Source organism: Medicago sativa, chromosome 7, assembly GCF_051527215.1.
Source record: "Medicago sativa cultivar Bolivia chromosome 7, Bolivia_mono, whole genome shotgun sequence".
In the NCBI taxonomy this organism is placed as follows: Eukaryota; Viridiplantae; Streptophyta; class Magnoliopsida; order Fabales; family Fabaceae; genus Medicago; species Medicago sativa.
In genome coordinates this window covers 12,332,000-12,342,731 of record NC_140755.1, presented here as the reverse complement: position 1 = coordinate 12,342,731, position 10,732 = coordinate 12,332,000, and the positions used below count along the sequence as shown (strand labels likewise).

Here is a 10,732-nt window from a genome sequence, read left to right as displayed (position 1 = left end):
AATTATAGATATTTGTATTATCGTATTTTTATTATATGTTCTAATACGCCAAAAGTTATGTTGAATTGAGATGTGGCTTGATTCTTAACCTCCCAACTATTATTTGACATGGCCTTTTATTGTGTGTTAACCATATGGTTTTTAGGAGAATGGATCCCGGTAATTAGACATGGTACCAAAACCCATACCCTGTGGGTACCCGCCTAAACACACCCTGATTGGTTGGGTTTTTTCGTTTTGATTGAGTTTGGATATGGTTTGGTTTTTTCTCGATTTCAAAACATAGGTACGAGACATGTTACAAGGATATATACCCACTCGGAACCCATACCCAAACTCATCCTTCGGATGTTAAAAATTAGTATATTACTCTTTTTTATATAAATAAAAATTCAAATCTTAAATCATTTCACTCAATCAGTAAGAATGTCAGTGTATTTGGACTCACTCGAGTTCTCTCTCTTCTTTTTCCACATCTCACACCCTCGGTCTCTATTTTCTACAATACAACATTATCATAGGGGCTGGAGAAAACTTCTTTTTGTATTAAAATAAATTATTAGCTTTGGGTACGGGGATGTGATACTCGAACCCGTCAGAGACGGGGATGAGATTCAATTTCTCATCCCTGTTGGGTATAGGTAGGGTAACAGGTAAATATAAGTAAATTAGGGACGGGGAAGGTAAAATTTGTCTCCACCTCGCCTCATTGCCATGCATACTGGTAATTTGGAGTTCGATCGTGAGGTAAGTATAGTCTGGTCAAAAATTGTTTCATCCAAGAATCAAACTGAACCCCGAACAATTTATTACTTTGTCGAACTCATTAATTACTTGAGCGCATCTTTGAACCTAAATGAAATTATTTTTTACACAAAAAATATGATTTTTTATTTTGTTTTTAGTTGTGTTAAAGCATGTGAAGTTTTTAGTTGAACGTGGGGGGTTTTGACGTCATTTTTTTTGGGTACAATGTTTGTAATTTGTATTTCTACTCCAAAATTTCCATTATTTCATTTGTTTTTTGTTTTTGTGTCTAACATACACCCTCTGGTCACAAATATAAGCAAAAATATATGTTTTAGATTCATTCATTAATTGATGCATGTAGCCTTTATTGTAGACAATATACATCATTTATTGAATGAATCTAAAATATGGATTTTTGCTTATATTTGTGACAGGAGGGTGTATAATTTATCTTTCGTTTTATATATGAACTATTTTCTCTTTTTACATTTGTTTGTGCGAGTCAATATTATATTTTTACATTTGTTTGTGTACATCAATATTTATCACGGTATGCAGATGAACTGTTGAAGGAAACCAAACGAGATCCGGTTCAAGACAAATGAACAAAAAAAAGTTTACCGTGCGACGCACGGGTTAGATCACTAGTTTGACACATCAAACAAGTCCCCCTCTCAAACCCATTCCTTCATCTTCTTAAATCCTTCATCTTCTTCAAACCATTAAAAACATTTAAATCTAGAAAAGGTCACCAACACAAAAATTTGAATCTAAAAGAATCCAGACAAACAGAATATTGAAAATCTCCACAAACAACAGTTCAAATCAAATGAAAGAGACCAAATTCAAATCAAACCCAAAAATTGGAGTTTATTCACACAACAAACCCAACAATTAGAAGAAGATGCATTTTTCAATTCAAATGAAATAGAAGAATTGTATTGTTTCAAAAGATCAATCGAAAGGTTCCAACATCAAATCAAACCCAACAACTGAATTGAGAGTTGATTTTGAGCTGTGATTGAATTTTAGAGTTGTTATTGAACTTGCTTTGAGTGGGTTCGAATGAGAGAATGGGAATGAGATGAGTTAGAAGAAGGAATGAGTTTCAAAGGGATAGAAAGATACCAGGTTGGAAAAGATGGACAGAGGAAATTAGAGAGATGATTTTTTACTGGAATCAATAAATAAAGAGAAGACAAGTGAGTTATTCTTCAAGATAAAAAAATATGTAGAGAGTGTTATGGTGATTTAACATAAGCAGATGGATGTTGGTAGGTTGAAGAAGATGAACGAGTGAGTTGTTTAATGAGAGAGAGGCATGTGGATGAAGGTCTGTTTCTTACCTATCTTAATTGACCATAACAGACAATAACATAAATTGAATTCATAAAAACATAATTGATCATAACTGTCATATTTTATTTCTAGTACTGCTGTTTATCAAGAATACACCTCATCCCGATCTTCCTGAATCGATACGAGTTGTAATTATAAAGGAAGAAGCAGTGTATAGTTCAGGAACGAGCAGAAATCACAGTGTGTATGTGTTGTAAGAAACCAATCACTTACTGCCACATTAGCTCGCGGAGTGTTCATGATCTATATTCTTCAATGCAAATATCATTATCCTTTCATTTCGGCCCTCGTCTCTTATGTTGTTCTCTAATAAGAGGTCAAACATATAAATCCTAAAGTAGCTGCAAGCCAGCAGATATTTTGGAACTGTTCAAATCTTGGCCAAGAGGAGAGGCCAAGAACTCCTCACCTAATCACCTATCCACTTCTAAAGGTCAAATGAAATTACTCCTACATTACATGAGAGTAGCTACAAAAACTTGCAACAGAAACTAAGAAATCTAATCTCCAATTTTAGCAAGCTGACGACTACAATAATTATTTTTAAAATGCAGCATAAACACATAGGATAGGAGTGACAACAACATGTACATAGTTCCTGCTCTAAATAACATGTGGTTTGACTTTGCACCGAACAAAATGAAATTCCAGACCAGGTTACACCAGAAATGATCACCCTAATGCACTGCAGAAAATTGCTCAAGAGTTGGCAGCATCGAGTGTAAATTAGAATAGTTTATAATAGCTATAACAGAGTTTGAGACAGTATTAAAAGTTACATAAATTGTTGCTACAATTAATCATGATATGAGAATGAAGAGTGACCGAGTGAGAGGAGAAAAACAATGGAAAGCAGTGACTGGTTGAAAGAGGTATTTCATATATAGGAGTCCCACTTCGAAGGTTCAATGAAGCATTACAGCACATGGTGCATATAAAAAAAGCTGCGAACTTATTGTAAGGCATATATCCAAACATCATTCACCATTGAAAAATAATGGTATACGATAGTTTTTTGTAACTCCTTTTCCTTTAAATTTTGTACTTGCTATTTTGATTTGTATTAAATTAATTTTTTTTAATATAATTCAAATCAAAGTTTGTAGGTAGTAAATTTTAGGAAAAAATAACCAAAATTTAGTAAAATTTTGTTAAAAGTAAAAAAAAAAAAAAAGAGTTGTCTTATTTGAATATTTATTTAAATAATAATTTTTGAGACAACTGAATTTCATAAAGTGAATAAAGTATTGGCACAAAATTAAAACAATAAGGAGAGAAAATAAAAACATAATGTGAGTATCAATGAGAAAGTTTTTACAAAAGTTGTCAAAAAAATGATTGTTTAAATATTATTTTTATTTTTTTAAAAAAAAAAAAAGACAATTTGAGTGTTAAATAGTATCTAAAATCTAATATCCTTCAAAAAAAGTATATAAAATCTACCAAAAAAATAATTATGCTAGGAAATTGTTTCAAAGCTTCACCCTTCAAAGCTTTCTCACACTTTTGTTGTATTAACACCCCTTCCATCTTTACCTTCCATAACCCAAAATCGTTATCTCCGGTAAATTTCTCAATATCCCACTTCGAACCCATGATACTTGATTATCCTTTGACCCTTGTCCCACGGTGGGCGCCAATTGTTGTGAATTCGATGAAAAAATCACACCAATAAATACTTGATGTGTGGAGCAAGTAATAATCAAGCAACGAAACAAAGTGTATGGAAGTTATAAACACAAGCAAAGGTAGAAAACATCGAGAGAAAAGAAGAGAGAACACAAAAGAATTTGTTTACCCAGTTCGGTCCAAATTGACCTAGTCTGCGGGAGAGAGCAGCCATCCGTTTCACTATAATGATGAGTAACTTTACAAAAGAGAGATCAATGGGTTACAAGAATAAGTCTCCAGCCTAATTCTACCTAAAGCCCCAATCTCTTCCCGTGACCAAGAGACTCAATCCTAATAGTGTTTCCCAAGGTGAATCAACCCAACCCTAGTGTTTGTTGCCAAGAGCAAACTTTATACAAACCCTATTTTGAATTCTAAACCCTTGTTTCAGCCCCCTCTATCTCAAGGTTTACATCTGATACAAGATCTATATTTATAGTAAAAGTATCCCTCATAAAATTGGAACATATTTGGCCCATAAAAATACGGCTTATTTTTATGCTGTTACGACAATTCGAGCACCGATTTTGACCATTCGGGCCCCGAAAAAAGTCGAATCAAATGTCTTCAAAAACATGCAAAATTCGGGCTCCAGACAGAACCATTCGGGCCCCGATTTTGACAGATTCAACAAACTTCAATTTCTCCAATTTTGAGTCACTTTCACAACAGTAGGAAATGGCATGAATACAAGCTTTTGTAATGACAAGTGGAGAGAGGATAGGTGTCTTCAAATAAAATATCCAAGACTCTATTCAATTTTAAATCAAAAGGAGGCTATGGTGGGGGGAAGTGGGGGTGGTATCGGAGTTAGGTAGGGAATAGAGATTTAAGTAGAGAAGACGTCTTTTTGTGTGGGAAGAGGAGTTGTTAATAAGTCTTAAGGAGGACTTGGAAGGTATGATTTGGTCCCTCCATGAGGATGTGAGGAGTTGAAATTTAGAAGACATGGGAGTTTTTATGGAAAAGTCGGCATATACGAAGTTGAAGGGATTGGTGTTGTGGGAATATTTGTGGTGCGAAGAGGAAAAAAGGGGTGTTTGAAAAGTTGTGGAAAAGTCCGGCACTTTCGAAAGTTGTGGCGTTCGCTTGGAAAGTCCTTCTTAATCGAGTTCCAACTAAAGTCAACCTTGCTTTGAGGAATGTTTTAGCTCCGGAAGAGTCAAATGTGTGTGTCATGTGCAATATGGGGGAAGAATCGTCACTACATCTATTTTTTCATTGTGACTTGGCAAGTTCGACGTGGAGGAAGTATGATGTGGTGGCTGGACTATTTCTTTCTAACTCCTCCAAATCTCATTGTCCATTGGGAGTGTTGGAGTGGGGGGGGAAGAAATAAAAATATTACCAAGGGCTTATTGTTGATTTGGAATACAACAATTTGGGCTTTGTGGAAAGTGCGGACGATAAAAGTTTTAATGGGATTAATTATGAGGTTGATGAGATAGTGGAGGAGATTAAGAAGTTGTCATGGTGATAGATGTTGAATAGGATGCATACTTCGGCACGCCTTTTTTATGAGTGGTGTTGGAATCTACAAATTTGCCTTGAAGGAAAGCGATGCGTGTCTAGTGTAGTCTTGTTGTTTTTTGCAAGAGGTTCAGTCGCAGCTTGGTTGGTTGTGTTTTGCTGTAGGAACTTTTCTGGTTTTGTGATAGGAACAGTAGGTTCTAGCAAAATTCATTTTGTCAATTCATTACCCTTTGGCTTTTGGGATGGATGACTTTCAGCTATGATGAGGTGCGGTTGCTGGTCTATCTTTGGTGGTGTTCTGCTGAGCTGTTTTTTTTTTTTATTTGCTAAGTGGGTCTGTTGGTTTGAGTTCTTTGCTGAAGGGCGGCTTTTCTTGTTGGTGTTTGGCTGTTTTAGAGTTTTTTGGCGGTTCCGTAATGAGGCAGGGGTATGCATGGGTATAGGGGGACTATTTCTGCTGGCTGGTTGCATGCATAGTTCGGCCTCATTAATTGATATCGAGGTTTTGGGGGTTCTGGTTTTTTAGTGTTTCGTCTATATGCGGCGCCTTCTTGTATTTTTTTTCCGCTTTCCGCGAGTTTTGTGTTTCTTTATACTCGACGAGAATAATATTTGCCATTTAAAAAAAAAATCTGAAATTCTGAGGCCCTGGTTATTAAAAGATTGGTAGAAAGGAAACTAATCAATATGCATAAGGGGGAAGTTAGAGGTTGTTTACATTGTTGTCAAAATCCCGACTTAAATCCTAAAATCTAGGATTTTGCAACTTTCTTCACCTTCAACGACTCAAATCCATAGTAGAATCCCAAAATAGGCAAAATCCATCGATTTTGATTGCGCTTTTACGATTTCTTATAAACTAAGTCATTTATGACTATATACCATTTATAACATATATGTAGTATTATTATTTTTTTGGTAAAATCTAGCGATTTTGATTGAGGACAAATTACACTTTTGAGGGGAAGCATCTTCTTAGTACCATGATACATTATGCTTTTCTAATTAAACTGAGCCTTCATGAAGTATGTGTGTAACTAATAAATCAGCCTAATTGTATAATAGAGTATATATAATAGTTCGCTCTTTGTTCATTCAGGAAAATGTTTCAAATCGAAAATAATAGTTAGTGGACCATTTTTGTTAAGGTAATCTAGCTATTGAACTTTTTTGAAGTAGTTTCTAAGTCTAACTAAGATATGAAATGAAGTTAAGTATTACTCAGAACTAGGAGTTTGTAATCATAGTTATGTAACATGCCCTTGAAGACAACAAATGGAGAAAGTTGATTATGGTCCAAAATGATATTGTTCACTTGGCTTGAAGTTGGAACATGCATGACTAGTTGATTCTTAATTTCATCAAATTCGACTACATGTAGGTTGAGATCGAAAAAGAAAAAGGAAAATATTTACGCACTCACGTTTTCTAAAAGGAAAATATGTAGGTTGAGTGATTTTTTTTCTCAGTGATTATAGGCACTAGTTAACTACTAATTAAAATCAAGCCTAGTTGATATATATATAGCCTAGTTGCTGGTTCAAAAAAAAAAAAAGCCTAGTTGATTACAAATCTAAATAACCATGCTCAGAAATGAATCAAGTTTTTGTCCTGAGTAACCATAACTCCAAGATATCATCTATAATTTAATTAAAATAAGAGTAACCTTTTTGGTATACATGAAAATACCATAATCTAATTTAAATATTCCAATAAACATAATTTGAGACATTATTAAAAGTTATTTAAACTGTTGCTACAATTAATCATGATATGAGGAGAAGAACAATAGAAAGCAGTGAGTGGTTGAAAGAGCTATATCATATATAGGAGTCCCACATCGAATGTTCAATAAAGCATCACGGCACATGATGCATATAAAAACAGTTGCGAGCTTTTTGCATTGCATATATCCAAACGTTGTTCTCCATTGAAAAAAATGGGATGGGGTGGTGTTATTGGAATGCGTTAGTTTTATTTAACTTATTTTTCTTTAATTTTGGATTTTCGTTTTAGACTTGGATTAAATTTTATTAATATAGTCTATGTCTGATGGATATCCAAGTGTAAGGAAAAATAATAAACCTAGTAAAATTTAGTTTTTAAAGTAAAAAATAATAATTGTGTATACGTGTGCATCTTTTTATTTGGACAATTGTGCACCTTCTTAATAACTTGATGGTTTTTTTTGTAACTTTCGTTAAGTAATATTTGTTAATTCGCATTCACCTTGTTAACTTAGACCCATTTTGTTATAACACATTTTTCTTTTGGAATACACAATTATAAACATGAAACAAGTCAAAATGTACATATAAATGTATACAAATATGTTTCATTAATTCTTGGTTTATAAATAAAGTTGGTATAAATTAACAAATTAGGTGTAAATTAAGAAACTATATTCAAATTTACATGTTTGTCATTTGGCTATAACTAATATAAACTAATGGCAAGGGATTTTATGTCAAAGTGAAAAGGTACACACTTTCTAACTTAGACCTTAATGTTTTTAGGTTGATATAATTTAGCAACATTGTATAGCGGTAATTGTAATTGATCTATGTGGATTTGACAAGCCATTTATATTAAAACCAATATAGTCATATACTTGCGGGCCTATCAATGTCAAAACCACTTACTATTTCCTACCATCTCTTCAATTCAATTCAATGTTACAAGCAAGAACTTTAGTCCTACATGACTCAATGGATTAACCTCTACAGTTACAAAATGAGATACCCACTTCACAAAAAGGCAAGTTTTATGACAAAAATTAATTCATTAAAAAAGGTAAATTTGGGTATATACTCAACCAAACTCAAAAATACGAGAATGCTACCCTCAAAAATAATTCATTATAAACTAACAAAATTGACGAACCCTAATCAAGTTCATAGATATGAAATTAAAACTGTTTCTTCTTCAATCTTAAGCAACATGAGAAAGTAAAATTCCATTGAAAAAAATAAGTAATAGTCACTTTGATCCTTGAATATGTAAGGAGTAGTCACAATAGTCCTTAAATGTATCAAAACTAGTATTTGCCCCGTGCAACGCACGGGCAAAAAGAGATTAATGTCGTACCTGGAATGATAGGTCCTCGAGCCACTACCAAAATAAATAAGATACATTGTCGTTGGTCTAAATTAAAATATATAGTTAATCTATAACAACTGATAAATAAAACAACTGCAACGCACAGGCTGCTTTTAAACTGTTATAAAAATATATTTTTAATGACACTATAATTTAAAGTAGGGGAATTAGTAACTTTAGTCCTTGAATAGGAAATGAGTCGTCACTTTAGTCCCTGAATGCAGATAAATTGCAAAATAGTCCCTGAATGCAGACTCCGTTAGTCAATTTAGTCCCTGAATGCAGACTCCGTTAGTCAATTTAGTCCCTGAATGTAAACTTCGTTAGTCACTTTAGTCCCTGAAATTGACCAACAGAGTCTACATTCAGGGACTGTTTTGCAATTTCTCTGCATTCATGGACTAAAGTGACTACTCCTTCCCTATTCAGGGACTAAAGTGACTAATTCCCCTTTAAAGTATTGATAACATAGATACCGATAGACCACATGTTTTTTTGGGAATATGAAAGTTTAGATTTTACTAAACTGAAACTTAAATCAAATATTCATAGCCCCCCGTGTTTTGGAATTTTTTTTCCACTTTAAAAGAGAAATCTCATCCCAATCAATCAATTTGATTCATTGTTAAATATCTCAAGAAACATTACATTGGTGTAATCACAAAGTAGTCTTGTCTATTCAAAAGAACACATAGTATTAAGAAGTGCAAGAGGGTTACATTTACATCACCAATATAGAGACACTACATATGTAAAGAAAATCCAAACAAATGCACAAACTTGAATCAACAAAAACTTTCAATAATCATAAACTATTACTTACATGCTCTTAATAGTGAAAGGACCCTCCATTTGATTTCCATTTGCCCACAAAAGCAAGATCTATGAATTAGAAACATAGTTCAAACATAGAGTCAGAACCTCAATAATAATAATTAGAAGAAAAAAAAACTCAAACAAAAAGGTCATATATATCTACCCAAATTACTACAAACCAAATTGAACTCTTAACAAAAAAACAAATTTTGCAGAACCCCATTACCTTAAACTGTTCAGGCACAAAAATAAAATAAAAAACATAAAACAGATTGAATAAATTTGAGAATCATACATGAAGTTGAAGGTTATGTGTACAATTTTGGAGCAGTGATTTGGATTGGAGTTCGGCGACGAAATCCGAAGCCTTTGCGAGTCTATCAGTAAACCAATAAACAAAAAACACCAAAGATCAAAGTGAATAGAAACAAATGGTTCAGTATTATAAAAGAGGTCTACAAAAGCTGAAATTAAGAAATTAACCTTTAACAAAAAAAGAAGCTTTAAACAGCAACTCCGGCTAGGCAAAAAGCGAATTCCGATGCGGTTGTCAACGGCGGTGGTGTAACTCCGGTGTGGCAGAAAGTGAGTGGGTTGTGTAGAGGATGAGAAAGCGAAGATTATGATGGTTTTATTTTCGGGGATTGGAGGCCAGAGTTGATCGAAAATATAGAAAGAAGGTAGAGGAAAAATGGTTTCATGAAGGGAGAGTGAAAAACGTGAGAGTGGTGTTGAGTTGTGTCCGTGAGAGAGAAAGTGAGGAAAAAAAGAAAGGGTAAAATATGCATTTCATCCCTGCAATTATAGGCCATTTGATTTTTCATCCTGAGCTTACTAATCCTCCCATTTTGCCCTTGTAAAAGTTAATCATTTGAAAATTCGTCCCTCATCAGAGTTAATCATTGCCACGTCACGCGAAATGACCAAAATGGCCTTAGTTGTTCCAGTTAAACAGAAAGGACCAAAATACCCTCCTTCATCAACTAAGGGCATTTTGGTCATTTCGCGTGCATATGAGTGATTAACTCTGATGAGGGACGAATTCTCAAATGATTAACTTTTACAGGGGCAAAATGGGAGGATTAGTAAGCTCAGGGATGAAAAATCAAATGGCATATAATTGCAGGGATGAAAAGCATATTTTACCCAAAAAGAAAAGAAGTTTAGAGTGAATGAGAGAGAAATGATGTAGAAAGTGATATTTATTAGGGTAAGAGAAAAAGTAGGAGGAAAATGAGGATTTAAACAATTTTGAAATTTGAAATTTGAATTGAAGAGGGAAAATGTGTGATAATGATATTTTATTGTTTGAAGTGTGTCAATGCTTAAAATGGTAAAAATAAAATTAGTTTTTAATGATGATGTGGCATTAGGGTGTTGAGAGGTTGACACCTAAGATTGGTGGTCTAAAAAATGTAGGTGGCTTGTATATTATTAAGATTAAGATTAAGATTAAGATTAGTTTTTAATGATGATGTGGCATTAGGGTGTTGAGAGGTTGACACCTAAGATTGGTGGTCTAAAAAATGTTGGTGGCTTGTATATTATTTAAGATTAAGATAAG

The 10,732-nt window shown here is 33.6% G+C and overlaps 1 long non-coding RNA gene across 1 annotated transcript; it reads right to left on the bottom strand.

Moving 5' to 3' along the window:
* Window positions 1-8,948: 8,948 nt before the first annotated feature.
* LOC146904313 (uncharacterized) lies at window positions 8,949-9,914 on the bottom strand. The gene is made up of 3 exons (XR_015020071.1): window positions 9,652-9,914; window positions 9,464-9,545; window positions 8,949-9,234 (listed from the first exon to the last, which is right to left on the bottom strand). It is a non-coding gene; the product is annotated as an uncharacterized LOC146904313 (long non-coding RNA).
* Between the last annotated feature and the right edge of the window lie 818 nt (window positions 9,915-10,732).